The 20,834-nt window shown below is 39.8% G+C and overlaps 1 long non-coding RNA gene across 3 annotated transcripts; it reads left to right on the top strand.

The window, feature by feature from the left end:
• Positions 1–1,502: 1,502 nt before the first annotated feature.
• On the top strand, positions 1,503–20,346 carry LOC119253421 (uncharacterized). Of its 3 annotated transcripts, none has more exons than XR_005127078.2 (4): positions 1,503–1,655; positions 10,192–10,287; positions 15,075–15,190; positions 19,839–20,346. It is a non-coding gene; the product is annotated as an uncharacterized LOC119253421 (long non-coding RNA). The 3 variants fall into 3 exon arrangements; XR_005127079.2 differs by having other exon boundaries at positions 10,192–10,292; XR_008552910.1 differs by lacking the exon at positions 1,503–1,655 and adding an exon at positions 6,843–7,060 and having other exon boundaries at positions 10,192–10,292.
• The last annotated feature ends 488 nt before the right edge of the window (positions 20,347–20,834 follow it).

Raw genomic sequence — 20,834 nt, 5'->3', positions numbered from 1 at the left:
CTCTGGTACTTTACATTAATTCAACAAACATTATTGCCTGTTTTCTGTGCTCCATATTCTATTTGGGGAACTGGAAAAACTAGAAACAAAACAAAGTTCCTGTCCTTTTGAAGCTTATATTCTAATGGAAAAATTCAGACAATAAACATAATAAAAGGTAGAGACATAAGTGTTCGGGAACAAAATAAATGAAGGTTAAGCAAAAGGGAATTTAGAGGTTGGGTGGTGGGAGAAGGATGTTGTCTTTTTAAAGGTAGACAGAAAAGAGTTTAGTAAAGAAGAGTCATAAGAGGAAGCAAGTCGTGTAGGGGGAAAGGATTCAGGGTACAGAAAGCAAGAGCAAATGCCCTGAGGTGGGGGCATGCCTGTATGCAAAAACAAGTGGACACCAGGGAATCTGGATGGGGATGGGGTGGGAGATGAGAGACTGTTGGATCATGGCATAGATGAGACGAAGTCTCTCCACCCTCCTGGGGGTCTCTGGAGCAAAGAAGGCCTATTAGGGTCATCCTGCATTGGTCAAAAATGTTGAAGCCTGCACAAAAATGACACAAAAATGTGTCACTGCCTCAGTCCCTGCTGAGCCACTGGGGAAAGACTATGAGCTCACTGGAAAGCTGCAGTGCATGCTGATGAAGGGGCGGTGGGGCCTTCAGTGCAGCCCATCCTCCACATCTGAGCAGTGAGGTCTTTCTCGAAGAGGGATCTGAGCAGCACACATACATTCAGATGCATACTTTCATCTCAGTAAATGAAACATCCACGCTAACACAAGTATCTCCAAACTCGATTCACCTTGGAACTTTGCTCCTGTTTGTGCTAGGTTTGCCTTAGGCTAGGATGTCTGCAAAGGACTAGATCAGCTGGTTGGCTTTTCTATTCAGTGTTCCTCTCTTCCCCTTTAATGAATTTAGCCAAGGGGGAGAAGAGATTAGAGGAAAGAAGTCTCCATCCTTGTGGAGTTGGGACCCCATGGACCTTGAAATATTTGGCTGTCTCTGAGGTAAGGTCGGAACTGGGGAGGAGAGTGAGGCACTTGCTTTAGAAGCATAATGCAGGGCCTCCCTGATGGCGCAAGGGGTTAGGCACCGCACTATGAAGCAATCTGCAGCCTCTGCAGCACAGTTCTATCCCCTGCCAGCCAGGGAACAACCCACGTGGCGCAGCAGACCTCTCCTGCCTCGCCCACTGCTCCCCTCAGCAGTGTGTTTCAGTAGATCTGTTTGTTCTGTTCCCCACTGTCTCTGGCGAATGCTGTCACCCCCTGCATCTCTGGCCTGCACCCCAGCTCTTGCATGCATAAATAAATAAATCTTAAAAACAATTCTAATAATTAAAAAAAGAAGCACAATGCAAAGGGGCACCAAAAATCTCAGTAACAATGAGTAACAGTGTAATATCCAGAAAGGGGCGATTCCAGGTTTTCCGCCCCACCCAAGGAAGGGTGGGGCTGAGCAGTGAGGTGAAGCAAGAAAAGAGATTAGGGAAAGGACTTGGGAAGAAAAGAAGGGAAAAAGGAAGGTTGTAAAGAAGACTGGAGGAGGCACAGGGAACAGAGAGACAGCTGAGGAAGAAGCCATGCTTGCTTCTCGTCCTTGGACATGTGCCAGGAACTTGGAGACATGGGAAGAAACTTGAAAGAGACAGAGACGTGGGTGAGAGACCTGAGGGGAGGCTGACAATGGCAGCCTTTATCTTGACTTGGATTTTGATTTTGCTCTTTTCCTTCCAGACTCTCTGGTCCCTTCTGCTCCTTTCCGATGGGTTCCCACTAGAAGGTGCCTTAGGCTTGTGGCAGGCTTTCGGGCCCCAGCAGCCCAGCTTTGGGCCAACGCTCTTTGGTGGGGGGAGGGAATGGGTAGCTTTGGGTGTTTTCATTGGAAATTATTTTAGCGATATTCTCTCTTGACTATCTATCGCACACTAATTCTATTAACGTACTTTTCTATTGAAAGTCTTATTCAGGGGGGCCTCCCCGGTGGCACAGTGGTTGAGCACTGGGTTGCGAAGCTGCCCGCAGCCTCTGCGGCGCCGGTTCGATCCCCAGCTGCTCCCCGGCCACTGGAGGAGGGTCCCACTTGGTGCGCGCAGACCTCTCCTGCCGCCCGCTGCTCCCCTCAGCAGTGTACTTCGGTCCTTCTGCCTGCTCTGCTCCCCGCTCTGGCTCTGGTGAATTCTCTCACCCTCCCGCGCTTCTGACTGTACCCAGTGCCTGTATAAATAAATAAATATATATTTAAAAAAAAAAATAAAGTCTTATGCAGGGACCTCCCTGGTGGCTCAGGGGTTAGGTTCAGCACTATCACGGACATGGCCTGAGTTCCATCCCCAGCCAGGGAGCTACCCACATGATGCAGCAGACCTCATGATGCAGCAGACCTCTACTCTCTTGCCTGCTGCTCCCCTCAGCAGTGTATTTCAGGAGATCTTCCTATTCTGTTCCCCACTCTGTCTCTGGTGAATCCTCTCACCCCCTGCACCTCTGGTCTACACCCTATTTCTTGTATGCATAAGTAAAAATAAATCTTTAAAAAAAAAAAGAGAAAGTCTTATGCACTTAGATTATGTTTTGCCTTTATGTGATGGATGGCAGAACCCATATAGAGTAGGCAGGTTTGGGGGTCTTGGGGTACCTCACCCTACCCACTAACAATACTAGTTTGATGGAATATTTTCTTAGAATACTTATGTGTAAAGTGTGGGAAACTTAGAAATTGGTGAAACTGGTAAAGGTTAATGGGAATTGGCTGTACTATTACAATTTCCAGTTGGTGTAAGATTATTTTTTTAAAATTTTAAAAAGTTTTAAGATAAATCTAAAGGGATTAAAAATGTGTCCTTTACAAATTGAATATTAATATTTAAAATAATCAGAAGTTCACAGCCAAATAAAACAAAGCGAAGCAGGTGAGGCAGCCTGGCTGGCTGAAGTACCCTCTTCCAACACTGTCCATCCTCACCCTGTCCCCTTGCTGCCTGAGCTCTTCCGCTTGCTTTGATTCGCCCTTGTCTAAAGGTGATCTTCCTGGCAGGACTCCAGCTTGGAACGGGTGCTGCTCAACACCTCCCTTGCCCTTCCACCTTCTTTAGTGTTGGCCTATTTCTCCCCAGTGTTATATTCTGCTCTGCCAGGGAGGGCACACAACAAGGTTAGCCCCACCTGACCCATAAAGACATGCCAGTCACTCACACACCAGCTTCAGTTGGGGCGCTTGGCCTCCATAACAGACTGTCCCCTCCGTAGGCTGGTGCATACTGTGTGCTCCCTTCTGGCGGTCAGAACTGGCCTCCTTAGGCACCACACTCTTTCTCAAGGGTAAGGAAGGTGACTTTTGCTGCCAAAGCAGGAATCAAATTCTTGGAATAAAGATATATGCCATACAGAAGATTTTTAGGGCAGTGAAAGTACTCTGGAGGCCATAATAGCGGACACGTGCCTTTACTCATCTGTCCAAACCCATCGAATGTATGCTACCAAAAATGAACCCTAAGATAAACTCTGAACTGTGAGTGATAATGATTTATCAGTGCAAGCATAGATTGGGACAATGTACCATTCTGGTGAGGATGTTGTTAATGTTGGTGAGGGGGGGATGCATGTTTGGGGGTAGGCGGGGTGTGGGGAAATTCTATACTTTCTTGATTTTGCTGTGAACCTAAAACTGCTTTAAAAATGTTTTTATTTTTTTTTTATTTTTTTTTTTTTTTATAGAGGCATGCTTTATTTATTTATTTATTTGTTTGTTTGTTTTGTTTATACATGCACTGGGTACAGTCAGAAGCGCGGGAGGGTGAGAGAATTCACCAGAGCCAGAGCGGGGAGCAGAGCAGGCAGAAGGACCGAAGTACACTGCTGAGGGGAGCAGCGGGTGGCAGGAGAGGTCTGCGCGCCATGTGGGACCCTCCTCCAGTGGCCGGGGAGCAGCCGGGGATCGAACCGGCGCCACAGAGGCTGCGGGCAGCTTCGCAACCCAGTGCTCAACCGCTGCGCCACCGGGGAGGCCCTAAAAATGTTTTTAAATGGAGAAAATTAAGAGGAAAAAAGTGCCATAGAAATAGAAAAACAGTCAATTCATAGCAATGAGGTGCCAAAGAGACATAAAGGACAAAAAAGAAAGCAATTAAACTTGCAGAAATGCCATTATTCTCCATCGTCACTTAGAAACATTTTCTGATCTGAGGTCTAGCTTTCACACTGACTCTATACCCAATCCTCCCTGTAATCCTCTCTAACACTCTGTTCTATCTTTTTATTAATTAACATTAATTTATTACTAATGTTTTTATCTTCACTTTATCCCTCACTTTGAAATTCAGGTGGGGAGAAAGAAAAAGAAAAATACCGGATGGTCTCACTCATAGCAGGAATCTAGAAAACTTAAATAAGGGACCAGGATAAAGAATAACTATAAGAAAGAAAATATTAAAATCAACAAATAACTATGAACAAGAGACACTCTATGGGGGGTGAGGGGCGGGGAAAGGAGGGCTTGGGGTAAAAATAAGGGGGTTGTAATTGTATGGGGAATATAAAAATAAAATTTAAATTAAAAAATAAATAAATAAAGTTATAGGAATTGAAAAAAAAAAAGAAATTCAGGTGGGGACACCCTCCTTACTTTGCCAATTCCCAACTTAGGGCTCCCTACCTCAGCCATATGGACATCACCACCTCAATCATTTAATAGCCAGACCTCCAAGTCCAAACTTCCCCTTTGCCATTGCTACCAGTTCCTTTTTGCCTTGTCCCTCTGCCCAAAGCCCCCACCCCAACACACACACACACACACACACACACACACACAGTGCAGGGAGAGATTTGGCCCCCAACTCCCCTGATAAAATTGAAGTCACACTTCAGTTCTCTCCACATCAAAATAAGTGTCCTCACCCATTTCCTTTTCTTCCTGTTTTAAAGATAAAAGTGTATCTAAGTCTTCTCATCACCCATTTTATTCCCCTATAATTTTACCACAATATGGCTCCCGGTATTTATACTCTCTAGCCACTCCTTTCATTGGGTCTAAGTATATTAAACATTCTTCTTTCCTTCCACACAGAAATAGCATTCCTGTAACCACACTGTCCCCTCCAGCATCTGCTCTATTCCTCTTGTTTCCACCAAACTTGCTGAGTTCACTTCCTTCCACTCACTCCCGCCTTTCAAACCAGTCTCCACCTCTGGGCCGCAGCTTTCTGTCCTGACAGCTGGCTGAATTCTCTGTGTATATTCAGTGACTTCTCGCCTTCCTGTATCCAAAAGTTTTACACTGATCTCCTTTATTATCTTTCATCATCTTTCTTAATTATTTCATCTTTCCTAAGGCTTCTACTAGTAACACTATTTGTATAATTGCTTAATTATATCCCCATCCAAAAATTCTCTTCACAGGATATAGGCATGCCTAACAAATAAAAAATGCAAATATGTATAAATTCCCTGAAGTGAGGACAGACACAGATGGTCCCAGATAGCAGGTGTGATTAAGGCCCTCAGGGTGACAAAGGTGTGCAGGGATCCCGACCCCTTTCCCTTCCCCATCTTGACTTCCTCCTGCCTCAGATTCCCTGTGAATCCTCTTAGGTTATATTCTCACATTCTTTCCTCATCAAGATGGTCCTTTTCTCCATTCTGTGACTTTCACCCATGATTCTGTGTTTAGAAACAGTTTCAGATGCCTCTTGTGCAACATCCCGGATCTTCTTGGTCTTCTTATTCCAGTCCCTATTACAACACCCAGTGCCACACAGACTTGGACTAACTTCAGGGAGGTGCAGTGAAACCTGGTGCCACCACCTGAGAACTGCCAATACTGTGCTAAGACAATTTGGGAGTGACAAGGCAGTGCCCCGTGGAGAGGGTCATCACCCAGAGGATGGGAGCAGGTAGACAAATGTTCTCCTGTTTCTTCCCCTGCATGGACAACCGTGAACCTCTTTTAGCAGACTTCTGAGAAAGTCCTTCTAGGATTGAGCATCAGTATTCCACAATGGTGGCCGATTGGTAAGAATCAATTTGTGTTGATTCCCACCCTACTCATGGTCATTGCTCCTGTTCTTCATTCTTACTACCTAAAATCATATTCCAAAGTCAATTGTTGTATATGCATAATAGTATAAAGCAATGCCTCTTAAAACGGCATCATTTCAATTCTGCATGCTGCCTCCATTCAATGTGAATACAAATCTCTTGAAGAAAATGTTTTTTACTTGCTTGTAAAGCACTTTAAAGTTTACAAGTTCTCTGCACTGGCAAGAGGCAGCTCTCCTGCACTCCTGTGACTATGCAGGTGTTTCTTTTCACAAGCTTTTTCCCTTTGCAAGGCAGCAGTGGCAGCTCTCCTGCCTGCCTGTGACTATGCAGGTGCCTTTTTCTTTCTCCTTTTCCTAGCAAACCTGTCCTTTTAAAGGGTAAAATAAATAAATAAAAGTAAAGTTTACAAAGTCTTTTAGGTGCTCTAATTATTACATTCCACCCAGGGAAGCAATCAAGCGGGCACAGTTCCTTACTTGCTGTAGGGTAAGTAAAGAATCAGGTTTTTCTGCCCTCCCGCCAATGGGATTGGTGGTGGATCCTTGTGGTCCTGAATTCATGCTTGATGGTGGGAACCTGGAGTGGGGTTTGGGCTAGCGAAAGTGGGTACACCTGGGCTGAGAGACTGAGCTTATAAGGTTGGCCAACAGAAACAGAACCATGAGAGGAGCAGAGAACAAGAAGCGAGAGAACGCCAGAGAGCCCAGAAAGAGTGAAGACTTGCTGGGAGGCTGGCAGGCTGGAGGTTCCCAGCCCCCTGGCACGCCTTGCCAGCTGTGTACCTGGTAAATCCCAATAAAAGCCTGAAGCCACTGAGGGCTCCAGGACTCCTCCTTTACCCCATCTGCTCGAATCATAGAGAACCTGCTCCGTGCCCTTCCTGCTAACTGAGGAGATGAGTTTTGGAATACTTAATGGAGAGGACTGGCTTAAACTCTGACCTGGTACTTCCTACCTGTGGGACTTTGGGCAACAAACTCAGTCTTTCTAAACCACACTTTCTACCTTAAATTCAAGATACTGAATGTAAGTAAAAACACATATCTTGAAAAGTATTGGTCATTTACTCATGCATCCATTCAACTAATACTGATTATGTGTGAGGCTTGAACCTGTATTGGAGATACAGCAGTGAAAAAAACAGCAATACTGGTCCCAGGGAGACAGACACTATCATAAGATGAGATTTTATAGTAATTATAAGTGCTATTGAAAAAAATAATAGTGGGAGAATAGAGTTGGACTTGGGTGGTGAGCTTAATGTATATCTACATAGGTTAATTTACAATGATTCACACCTAAACTTATTTAACATGATGCAACGTTAATTCAATATAATAGGTTTTTTAAGTTTTAATAATCCAGGAAAAGAAAGGAAAAATGGGGATAGAGGAGAGAATGTTAGGAGGGCAATTTTAAGTAGATTAATAAAGGAAGGATGTGTTATTAAAGAAGAGATTAGTAAATACTAGTTACAATTATTACAGTTGTAACTACTCTTTTACATTTTTGCATTCACATCTTATGTTTGTAAGTCTTTGTGAATAAACTAATGACTAACAGAAGATAATCAGAGACATTCACAACGGCCATGCCCATCTGACTTCTTCGCAAATAATTTAATGTGCTAGAATTATTCTGTGGCCCCTTATTATTAAGCACTTATTTTATATATGCATCTGGTGTAAACATTATAAAATATTATAGTTAAAACCTAAATTTGTCAAAATAAATGCAAAAAGTAGATCTACCCCTTTAAAAATCTGCAGGGTGGAATGCTTCTGCAAGGTTTGCATTTCCTTGACCTGACAAAGTCTCTGCTCTTGTTCTGAAGCTCCCTTTCAAGCAGTTGTCAAATCTGGAGAAATCAGGCTGTTTTTAGGGTCATGACATGGGAAAAGACATTTTATTCTCATAAAAAAAAAAAGTCTTTATCCGGTTCCCTTTAATTATAATAACCCTACTTAGTTCTTTTATTTCTTCCCTTTTAATTTTTTTTCTTTTTCCTTTTCAGTTTTTCTTTACCCTCTTCTCTCACATGTCTCCTTTTCTCCCTCTTTTTCTTTCTTGTTTTATCCCTTTCTCACTGCAAGCTATATAAAGACTAAGAAGTACTTTTGCCATCAAGAGAACATCCCAGACTATGTAGAATATAGGAAGTGCCCCAAGTCTAGGTAGCCCAGAGTCCCAAGTCACCTAGAGCCTTGCCCACATCTCTAATAACAGAGGAGAAAAGGTACCATGTGCCAACGGCCAGGTCCCAAGTAACTCTATCTCTCAAAGTCTCAGTTCCCTCAATAGAACATAACTATACTTTCCAGCTAAACCTTGTTTGCTAAATTAAAAATCATAAATGAAAAGTGCTTGGCCCCCTGACATTGCAACACAGCAACTACTGAGGGATGTAAATGAATCACCGGTTAACTCACTTCATCTTCAAATATATAAATAACTTTTTAACAAGAGTGCTTGTCACACTGTAGGCACAATAGGAGAGTTATTACCTCACTTGGCTCCATTCTCAGCAGGTTTTTCATTGGACCTGAACTTATTTTCTGTCCTTCCTGATAGGTCTGTTCTCTAAGAGGAATTTTATTTTTCTCATTTTCTTTGGGTTATGGAAGCATCAGGTCCTTCTTTCTGAGTCTAAAGCCCCTTGCTTCTGCCTGGGCACGTGCCCGCTGAACATTGTTTTTCACAGCTAGATGTTGGCAGTGCCAGAGCTGGAACCTGGCTCCCTGACTCTGGGTGAGGGGCCCTTCCCTCACTGCACCAGATGGTCTCTGAGGGCTGGCATGTGATTTTCATTTAATTGAAATTCTTGTAGAAGATCATTGACAATAGCATTAGCAGTAACCAGCTCTTTTAATTGTTTGGATAATCCTGGTCCGCTTTATGTAGATATTGTCTTGCTCCCAGGCAGCTGTGAGTGTGTGAACTCATCAGGCATGTGGACACTGCCCAAATAGTAATCAACACGGAAACCTTATAGAATTACCAACAGATTACTGCTTCTCTCTGCCAGTACTTTCAATGCCAGCCAGCCTCTCTCAGTTTTTTCGTTTCGTTTTGTTTTCTTTTATTTCTACTGAAATAGCTTGCAATTTAGGGTAAGCCTTTGTGGATTGTGAATGAAAACATAAGGTCACACCCAACTAATGAGCTTTGACAAATCAGAAGTCTCATACATGGAATGTTCGCAAGAAGGAACAGCAACCTAAAAAACTAAGAAGCACCCTTTACCTCTTTTCCCTTACTTTAATAATCCAGGATAAATTTAATAAAACTCTGTCTTACTGCTGTCATCATGTTCCATGTTGTAAGAAACGCCAAAGAAGTGTCACTTCTGCTCTTCAAGGGCAAATGAAGAAGGTTGGATAACAGTGATCTTGAATGAGTCATTTACCAGGACAGATAGAAAAACATAAAGCTGAATGTTGCTGTTCATGAAGGCTTCTATCTATTTTCAAGTCCAAAGGATATGAGTAATGTAACATCTGTGTTAGATGCACTTTTCCTAAATGTGAAAGTAAACATATCAGTCTTACCGCCGTTTGCTGCTACACACTTTCTATTTTCCCCTGTCAGGAGCCCCTCAGTGACATATCTACCTTTGATTTGATAGATTTGCTAAAGAAATTCTGCTGTGAGGCCACCTAAACCATAATCCCATAAAATTAAAATGATGGACTGAAAAGGTATTGAGAGCACTGCTGAGGGTGATGGCAGCTGGCAAATCCCTCCAACTTCACACTGCCAGAGTGTTCCCAGCCTGTGCTTCTTCCATGAAATCCATCTTCCTTCCTAGGGGACTGCTAGATTTTTGAAATAGGTTTAACACCATTGCTATTCAGACAGCTATAGTTTTCTCTAGTCTGTTCTAAGTCTTTCCTTTGGATGCATTTTTAAATAGTTTCCTAAAAAATTTCAGTCTCCCATAAAACATGAATTTTTAAAGATTTAGATTAGATGTGTGTTATTGTTATTCATTTTCATCAAACAATGTATCCTGTGTGTTATGTGGATTTATATTTAGTAGGTCAGATTTATTTCAACTTTACGGAGTTTGGAAAGAGCCTTAGAAACCAATATGAATCCAAACCTCTCAGGAAGCCTGGAGCCAGTCTCATTACCTTTATTTTCTCATCTGTCACCAGGGCATCATATATGGCCACACAGGTTCTGCATGGCACAACTTCAAGAAGCATCACTGTGACTGAGCAACAAGGCAACTTACCTGTAACAACTAATCTGTAAGGTTGTGGTGTATGTGTGTGTGTGTGGGGACATGACACGATCTTCAAATTTCCTTTGAGCTAAAATGTAATCATTATGCAATGTGGTACTCCAGTGTCTCTAAATTTCCCCCACATTTCCTTCTTAAATTACCATTTTTCTACCAAATTTTTAAACATATGTTCTGGACTAAACTTGGTTTAAAAATCGGTTTTAGCTTGTGTGAAATCGTAACTGTGAAAAATGTTTAATGATTCAAAATGTTACAACCCTACAACAATCAAAACCCTATAAATCAGTTAGCGTGATATAGAGATCATGACACAATATTTAAAATGAGATTGCTAACAGATTATTAAATGTCAAATACTATTGATTTCCATTGTTATTCAAATGGAATGTTTATGGGGCTTATGCTTTACCAAAAACAGTGTTCTGGATTCAAACTTCCTGAAGATCATTGGTCTTGGAACCTGACTGAAAGAGCTCAGTTACTGAATTGCTAACAAGAGACCATCGATGAAATGATTCTCCGTGTAAAGTGGTCTTAATAGTGTTAGAATTCAGCTCTTTTCTGTAGATAGTAGCATATTTATGTCAAATCACTACTTCATATCCAATCAAAAGAACAGAGGTAAGCTTTCAAGTTTATTAATGTCATGTTGACTGGCATCGAGTAGTTTTTCCTTTGTTTGCAATTTCCGCTCAACCCTATCTGATAGTGCAATGTACTGGGAAGTCTACAAACTCAAAACATAACCTTTCCCACTATAAATTAAGCCCATTTCTTTATTGGTATAAACAAAATGTTTAATTATTACTCTCTTCTTTCACAATCCCGACACAAAACTCAAGACTCTTTTGTCTTTGTATTATTTTCCACTTCTAGAGAATTCTAGAACATTACTTTAAAATTGGCTCAACTAGAATCTTTACCTAACTTAAAAACCAGATCGAATATTGCTGTAATGCCTCAGGCACTGTTTATAATACTGTGTTTTACATATATCATTACCTCATTTAATCCCCACAACAACCCTAAGAGGTAGTTCTGTTATTCTCATTTTACAGGTGAGGCAGAAAGAGATTAGGTGAATAGCCCAAAGTCACACAATTAGAATAGCAGGGCAGAATCCATGACCACTGCTTTGCACTTTTTATCAGTGGGTTGAGTTTACCTGTTTGGTAGCTAAATATCTAGACTCTGATGGTGCACATATGTGTAAATTGCCTTTAGAATACTCCTCTGGTAAGTAATTTTTTTTTTAAAGATTTATTTATTTATGTATGCGAGAGCTGGGGTACAGGCCAGAGATATGGGGGGGTGGGGGGTGGTAAGAGGATTCACCAGAGACAGCAGGGAACAGAACAGGCAGACTGAAATACACTGCTGAGGAGAGCAGCGGGAGAGACAGGAGAGGTCTGCTTTGCCATGTGGGTTGCTCTCTGGCCAGTCTGGGATCAAACTCATGCTGCAGAGGCTGCAAATTGCTTCATGGTGCAGTGCTTAACCCCTTGTGCCATCAGAGAGGCCCTGGTCAGTAATATGTTTGCAAGTCTAAAAGCAAGCTTGCTAATGGAACTTTCTTACTCAATCAGAGAAAGAAATTATGCTCCAGATATGCTAGCTCCGAGTCATCTCATCACTTTGTCTGGCTCTGTTTTTGTTTGCTTTGTAATTGATAGCTTTAATGTTCAACTACTTTTTCATGTGGAATACACTGAATTTCACTTAAACTATCAGGTAGTACCTATGTAGCATTTTAAAATCAACTAAAATATGGAAATTATATTGAACACCAGAGAAAACTTTAGATTAGAATTGTAATTGAAAAGTAAAATTACAATTGATACAATAACAAAAATAAAAATGATGTATTATTCTGAAGTTTCATAAAGGATTTTAGGAATAATTTTCTACATGCCATACTGACCTTAACCACTACCTCGTAAAATGTGTATTTTCAGACAATTCATGCAAAGCAAATAGAAACAAAAACAAACTGTGATTATAGTTTGAAGGATAAAATCATATTTTCAATATATCTAAAGTTTAGTGCTAAATCCTTGGTCTTTGAATTAAGGTACAGTGCTTACTGGTGACATCTTCTTGTCACTGGCAAACTTCACTCGGCTCTTTTCTACCCCATCTCTTGAGTGGATTTCCACTCAAGTATCAGATGTTGTCGTAAAGCCTACTAAAAATAAAGGCTTTTATCACAGCTAGTCTTTTCTCAAGACAAATAGTATTCAGGGTGAAAAGAAAGTTCCTAACTAAATTATGCTGCTTAGAAAACTGAAATGGATTAAAAAAAAAAAACAACACTTAAAAATCATCAGCACGCTGCCATATAATCAGGCACTGGGCTAATTCAACAATAGCAGGAAGTCAAATAGGCTGACCTTTCCCAAGTTGTTTTAAAACTGACATGTGAGTGGGTGTTACTGGTGTAGATTTGTTGCAGCTTCTATTTTCCTAAGCAATTTGGAATCTGAGCAGGGAAGTATCCTATTCTTTAAACCAGGAGTACACCTAGGAATACACCATATTTCTTGGGATAGAGGCAAGGGATTAGTCTAGCTGGGGTCCATCTCTCCCAGAGATACAAGTAAAATCATCAACCAGTAACTTAAACAAGAAACGTCTTTTAATCTCTTGCTATTTGACTGGCACTGCCCTAAACATTGGTAGAACTTGAGGTGAACAATGGTGCAAAAAAAGATTGGCATGCCATGGGTTAATAAATGGTCTCTCCTCTCAAGAAGTTTACAGTTCAACTAAAATTGTTGCATTTGAAAGAATTTTTTTTTTGCATCATCATCTGTCATTGTTAAAGTTATTTCTGTAGTGTCTACAAAATCTGTGCTACCCGAGTGTTCTCACATGGTACGAAACAGCATATACCAAATACCAAAATACATGGTACCAGAATAATTTTCATATAAATACATTAACATATTATCCAAAATATGGGTCATAGTGTAAGTTGGGTGTGTAAAATATGGTCACTAGAACCATGCCCTGTAGTGGAAGTACACATCCAATTTACACTCCAGTCAGAAAGTAAGACCCCAAATAAAACAGTGGCAATGCATTTCTAACAACCAATATTAGAAGTCATTCCTTGATTGGTCATTCCTTGGATTTGTCTCTTCATTCAGAATTGTTCCATGTCTGAAATATTCAGTTTCAACCAATAATCAAATTGTCTTCTATTTGTCTAATTCCACCACCCTTACTTCCATTACCACCTCTTCCTCATAAACACTGTGGACTCCCCACTGTCCATCTCTTCTGGGTTCCCTTCCAGAACTCCATGGCCTATGGCTCTAACACCTCTCATACCAATCTCCTTCCACATTGGTTTTCCTCCTCCCGCACTTGTACATTCTCAGTAAAGTTTAGCTCATTTTCTGCATTTTTGTTATTTTTCAGATATGTGTTTCTATAATCTGAGTTTGGAGGGAAAAATGACATCACTGCATTGTAACCGCCTATACTTTTTTACCTAGCTAGTCCACCTGTTTTTGCCTTTCTTATTCATTTCCTGTAGAACAGCTGCCAAAATTTTCATTCTTTTTAAGTGTCCCTTTTTATCCTCAAAAACTCATTTAAAGGATGACCTTGCTTCCTCTTTCACATAAAAAATAGAAGCCATCAGGCTTGACCCCTCTCAAATTCTTTTTACTACAATCTGCCAATACCTGCAACTATCTTTTCAATCTTTAAGCCCTGGTTTAAAAGCAATTTCTTTATATGTCTACCCTGGATCGTTGTCCCCTGATGTAGGTAGTCAGCCCTCTGAGATCTAATCACATTATGATTAAATACAATCACTATCAAGATGATAGATTGGAGGGTGACAGATTTCAAATTTCCTGGTCTCTATATATCTTGATTTTTAGTTCAGGACATGTGACTTGTAATGCTTTTCATGTTGGTAAGTTTTATAGTTTAACTTCTTATAGGTGATAAATTCATACTGCACAAAATTCAAAATGTGCAAAGAGAGATCAGTGAACATTGGATCACTCTTGGACCTAGCTACCCAGTTACTTACGTATTCTCTAAAGATATTTTGGCACATGTAAACACCCATACTTTTTGTGTACATAGATACTACGATAAGTACAGTCATATACCCATCATTTAGCATGAAAGCAGAAATTATTTCCAATCAGGAGGGCTCCTTGGTGGCCTAGGGGTTAAGTCTCAGTGCTGTCACCACTATGGCCTGAGTTCCATCCCTGGCCAGGTTGCTAATCCACATATGGTGCAGCAGACCTCCCCTGTTTCATCTACTGTTCCCCTTAGCAGTATATTTTGGTAGGTCTGCCTGTTCTGCTCCCCGCTCTGTCTCTGATGAATCCTCTCACCCTTGCACCTCTGGCCTACATCCCAGTTCTTCTATGCATAAATAAATCTTTAAAAGAAAAAGAAATTGTTTCAAATAAGTATATAAAGTATGACCTTTCTGTTTCACAGATTGATCTATTAGTAGGTTAAAAATGGTCACAAATTTTTAGTCACTCTTCTACTTAGGAGATAGAATTGATTTCCTTCTCCTGGTATTTTGGCCCGGTCTTGTAAATTATTTTGCTCAATAGAATGAAATAGAAGTGATTCTGGATGACTTCCAAGGCTGGCCCTTAAGAGACCTACAGTTTTATGTCCCGGGAATACTCCCTCTTGGAAGCTAGCCATCATGCTGGAAGAAGCCCAAGCCATGAGCAGAGGCACATGGAGGAGAGGTAATGCTAATACACTCCACTCAACAACTCCACCTGCCTTCCCATCCAACAGCCAACACCAGCTGCCAACCACATGAGCCAGCCACTTCGGACATCCCACCTGGCTGGGCCTTCAGATGACTGCAACTCCAGACAGCATCATATGTTACAGAAGATCCCCATAGAACTGTGAGTGAAAATGTTAATAATTATTATTCTTTCAAGTCACTTTCTCTGTGGTGTTTTGTAAATAACAACAAATAACAAAAATCTCACAATAGTCCATTACATGTGTATACCTGAATATATTTAACCCAACTTCTATTTGTGGACATTCAAGTTGTTTCTACTTTTTTTTTTATTAATAGCAACAATGCTGCAATGAATAATCACAATTACATATATATCTAATATATATTTTGCATGTGTGGATATATCTTGGGATGAGTTCCTAAAAGTAGAATTAATTGTTAATAGAATTGCTGGATATGAATATACATTTTTGATAGACAATACAAAATTATAATTCACTAATTTACACTTATCCAAATAATAGATGAAAGTCACCATTTTTCCACATCCTCATTAACACTGTGTGTGCTTTGAAGGTCCTCAAATCAGACTACCCCAAGATTCTTATAATTGGTCTCCTCAAGATGCTCTTCTCTGGCCTGCAGAGCATTTTGAGGTAAGAACAATGAAATCCCTTGAGGCTGAGAGCAAACTTGTCCTTGCTTAAATCCTTCATTCACCCTTCCTTCATCAAAGAATGATCATGTCCTAAGCTTTTTCCCTTGTCCTAATCAGAGAAATAATCACTCCACCCCCTTTCATGCCTAAAAGAATGTAGTTTGGGTCGTCATCCAATTGTAGGTTTATCAGGAACATATCCTGCCTGAGAATCTCATCTTTACTCTGCATAGTGAAGATGTGGCAACTCTTTCTAGTGGGTCATGTAAAATGCTTTCCCTCCCTCTTCCCTCAACCCTCATAGTCAGTTTTCCTAAATTCAGGATAAATATCCCCAATCCTTTCCTCCTACTAATTTTTCTGAAGTTAATTTGCAAGTGGGGAAATACCCCCCTGCTTTCTAACAGTTCTCAAACTTTTTGATTTTTGCTAATCTAATAAGTAAAAATTATACAATTTCAATTTGTAGTTCTAACTTTATAAATGAAGTTGAGCTTATTTTGATATATTTAAGAGTCATTTGTATTTCCTCTTAAGTAAATGGTCAATATTGTTTGCTTAGATTCTATTAAGATGTTGGGTTTTTAAATAAGTTTGGAAAAACTCTTCAGGGAATTTATTAAAAAATTGTAAATATTTTTCTCAGTTTGCTGTTTTCCTTTTGAGTTTTCTTAGAGTGATTTTAACATGAATAACTTTTTTCATGTGTTCACATTGATGAGAGGGATGTAGTCCCCATTCTGATAGAAATTCTGCCTTTGGGCTTCTTTTTCATGTTTTGATTTTAATTGGTGTTCTCTAAGATATGGGTCCTTTTTTTTTAAAGAAGGCTTTTTGTTGTATTTTATGATCTAGTTACAAGTCTTGCTTATTCCACTAGTATTTCTCAAATCAGGAAACCAGTCTCCCTACTGGCTGTATTATGAAACCTGGCACAAAAGCTCCTATATAAAACTTTGAATAAATATTGACAACCATTGAAAACCCTGTAGTACTGCACTGAGTTCCACAGATAAACTTACTCTTTCTGACATCATCTGGGAGGAATTTGTTGAGAAAGAACAAAGAAGCTACATTTTGAATAAGCATATGAAACACTAAGACTTAAGACTCAGTGATACAGGAATACTTTAGTTACATACACTTTCTACAAGGTATGACTTTTCTTTCCTCTATGCTAATTAATTAAGTTCACACCACAAATGCCAAGCTCTTATTTATCACCTTAGACACAGAGACATCTATTAGATGTCTGGAATGCTGCTCGGTGGCTAAGTTCTTGAACCTCATTTAACCTCTATCCCAATAATTAATTTTAATTGTTTTTCACTCTGGTTACATGATCTCCCCACTCCTTGGTAGCTATATAATTTTGTAAAGAACCTAATTAAGAAAAGAAAAACAAGCTTGATATGAATCACTTAGAAAACGGATGTGGAATGCATTTTAAACATTCCATACGCAAATACATAATATATTCAAAACAAAGGAAATGTGTTGCTTTCATTGCTTGTTTTGGGTGCTGCCTCTTGTAAAAAGATTTCAATCTAAAGTGGAACTGGAGGATTTCATGTATGTTCCCTCAGAAGAAAGGAACTTAAGAACTAAGACTGAATTTCTGTGAATACCTCATTAGAAGATACAGATACTTATCTCCTGATTAATTTCTATTAAGAACTTCTCCCCATCTTCATGTCAATGAACGTATTGGCTGGACTCTGCTGGGCTTTCTTCCTTATGCTCCTTGTCCATGTGCAAATTAACATGTAGAAACCCACTTAAAAGAGGGTGGGAAGTTAGTAGAGAGTGCCTACACACCACAAGCAGCAAACTACAGAATGCAACCGGCTTCGCATCTCCTGCTGGAAAATGTTCCTTCCTGGAGCCCAGTGGAAGGAGACATCTTCACCTAGCAGCACCTCCAAAGAGATGCCTTTGATTAGGTGAAGTTCACATGTGTCTCCATGGGCCTGCATTTCCAAAGTGCCGCCTTCTTGTTGTTTCCAACTAAATCCATTTTGCCGGGGGGATAACTGATCGCTTGTGTTTGAGGTCCACCCCATAAATACAACGTCTCCCAATTCTCAGTGTATTCTTCTGTAGCTTGCTACAACATGTGTTTTTCAAATTGTAATTCTTCTACTAAACTGAATTTCTGATCATTTGAGCTTGCTTCAGTTTACTTCTATATCTAGGTTGCTTTTTTTATTCTCCCAAAGAATGTCAATGCCTTAAACTCTATTCTTCAATAGACAGACACTGCCTGCTCCTATAAAGCACCGTCATATTTACTTAATAATCAAAACTCATTACCATCTGTTCACCTTTCCAACTCTAGTATTCCAAGTGGCTAACATTTTTAATGGTTCTTTGTCGTATCTCTGATATGGAAATAATTGTATGCATGCACATGTGCAACTGAAATAATTGTTTCTTTCCATTTTCGTGTGCTTTAGTCAGAAGAGGAAATGTGTTAGGAATGAAGGTAGAATGAGAAACTTGATTGCTATTGCTTAAGATGAACTGTGATTGAGTGGAGGCCAAAAGGATGACATATGGTAGTTCTTTCTTTCCAAGTCCTACTCTCTAGTCTTGAAAAAAAATAATGACTGATATTTTCATTTAATTCTCCTTAAATGAATCAGGTACCTCTTTCCCATGTAATTTTATTGATGCATTGCCTTTCCCTTATAATCTCAAAAGGTTATAATGAAAATATTCTCCTGAGAGTATTACTAGGTATAATTCATTAAGTTAAATTTTCTCTGTTTTTCATTAACTATTTTTTTATGCCAGATATATACATCTCACATGGTGTTTGAACATACAAGAAAGATATTTTTACCATGTCTTGAATACAGTTTTTCAATATGCTATCCTCACAGTAGATTATATTTATTCAGAAAATATGAAGCCATTTATTTGAAATTATCTCTTGTAAAGTTTGTTAATAGACAATGATTTTATGTGTAGTGTTGTAATTCTCTTTGTGTCTATGCCCCAGACAACTTTTTTATTTTTATTTTTAAATTTATTTTTATTTTTTAAAGATTTATTTATTTATATAAGAACCGTGGTACAGGCCAGATGTGCGGGAGGGTGAGAGGATTTACCAGAGACAGAGCAGGGAACAGAACAGGCAGACTGACAAAAAACACTGCTGAGGGGAGCAGTGGGCAAGACAGGAGATGTCTGCTATGCCATGTGGGATTCTCATGGGCCGGCAGGGATCAAACTCGTGCTGCAGAGGCTGTAGACAGCTTTACAGTGTGGCGCTCAAGCACCTGCGCCACCAGGGAGGCCCCAGACAACTTTTTTAAAAATGGAATTCTTATAATGGTAAAGCTCTGCATTCCCGATATGGTAATATAGGAAGATAACATTAGTAGAAAGGCTTTACTGAATTGATTATGCATTGATGATTTTGGAATCTTGATAATTTATATGGCTAAAATATATCACTAAATGATAGAATATTCTAAAATAACCAATAAACCAGCAATGTTATCTAACATATGAACTTGATCATGTGTATTTGTATCAAAATTACACCTATTTATAACATATCAGGATATCACAACTTTAGGTTATTTAAAGAATGTTGCTTGATAAAAAAACAATGAAAACAGGGCCTCCCCGGTGGCACAGTGGTTGAGCGCTGGCGTGCTAAGCTGCCCACGGCCTCTGTGGCGCCGGTTCGATCCCCGGCTGCTCCCCGGCCACCGGAGGAGGGTCCCACATGGCACGCAGACCTCTCCTGCCGCCCGCTGCTCCCCTCAGCAGTGTACCTCGGCCCTTCTGCCTGCTCTGCTCCCCGCTCTGGCTCTGGTGAATTCTCTCACCCTCCCACGCTTCTGACTATACCCAGTGCATATATAAACAAAACAAAACAAACAAATAAATAAAAACAAACAAACAAAAAACAATGAAAACAGAAGAGTTGAAGGAAATTCTGATATTAACTTTTACCCCCTCCCCCTAACACTGCCCTTGTAATCCACAGGAAATAGTTCGTTTATGTCCTCAATTTGAAGTCTTTCAATCAGGAATATTGCATATCCAGTATAAAATCATAATGATTTAAAGATGGTGAAAATTTTGTTTTGACAGTTCTCTCACTGATATCCATGTCCTTTTTTTCCTATAGAATCTGGATGGCTTCTGTGATTATTTTGACCAGTGCAGAAGTGAGCTGTGCCAATTCCTGAGACCAGGCTCTAAGAGACTGGCAGCTTCCATTTCCTGTTTCTTGGGACTCTTTCTGGAAGGCTCTGGGAACCATCAGCTGCCACATAAGAAGTCTGATTATCCTAACACAGCCATATGTGCACAGGGTACCTGCTAGGTCTCTGCTATTCCAATCACTCCAGCCAAGGCATCAGTACCAATGATGAAGGAATCATCTTGGAACTTCTAGCCCCGACACGAAGAAAAACAAAGACCACAGACATATAACCCCAGTATTGCTATCCCAACAACCCACAGCTATTCAAGCAACCCCAGCTGGGGCTATAAACATCATGTATCAAAGACTGCTGTCCCTACTGTAACTTCTCAAAGCTCTGACCCACACAATCCTGAGCATCACAGATGTGGTCATTATCTTGATTTTGGTGATGGTTCACAGGTATATATTTTTGTGTGCTTATGAAATTGTGCCCTTTAAATATATACAGTTAATTGTATGTCAATTCTATCAATAAAGCTGTTCTCAAAGAGGAAATGTTTCAAGATTATCACTTTTATACCACTGAGTTTTCAGATGGTTTGTAATTTGACAATAGATAATCTGAACATGCACTTCTATATTTTGTTTATTAAAATAAAAATATTAAAATATAAACTTAAAAATTGGAGGGATACACCAAGTATTGATTTTTATAATATCTGATTTCATCTATTTTTTATATTTCATCTGTTTTCATCTAATATCCATGGAACCAATACTATAAGGTAATTAAATGCATTTGGCTTAAAAAAAGCATTGCGGATTGTTATTAGTAGTATTGTTTTATTTTTAACTTTAGTGATGTTTTTCCTCCCACAAAGGATTCTAGGCATGTAGTATATTCACTCTTATGTTCCTAGGTCTCAGTCCATTTCAAGAACATATTAGGTGTTCAACAATTATTGCTAAACAAAG

The sequence above is a fragment of the Talpa occidentalis genome, unplaced genomic scaffold, assembly GCF_014898055.3.
Source record: "Talpa occidentalis isolate TD23 unplaced genomic scaffold, MPIMG_talOcc4v2.1 talOcc4.2, whole genome shotgun sequence".
Classification (NCBI taxonomy): domain Eukaryota; kingdom Metazoa; phylum Chordata; class Mammalia; order Eulipotyphla; family Talpidae; genus Talpa; species Talpa occidentalis.
Note: the sequence above shows the minus strand (reverse complement) of the source record. Positions and strands in the feature narration are given on the sequence as shown.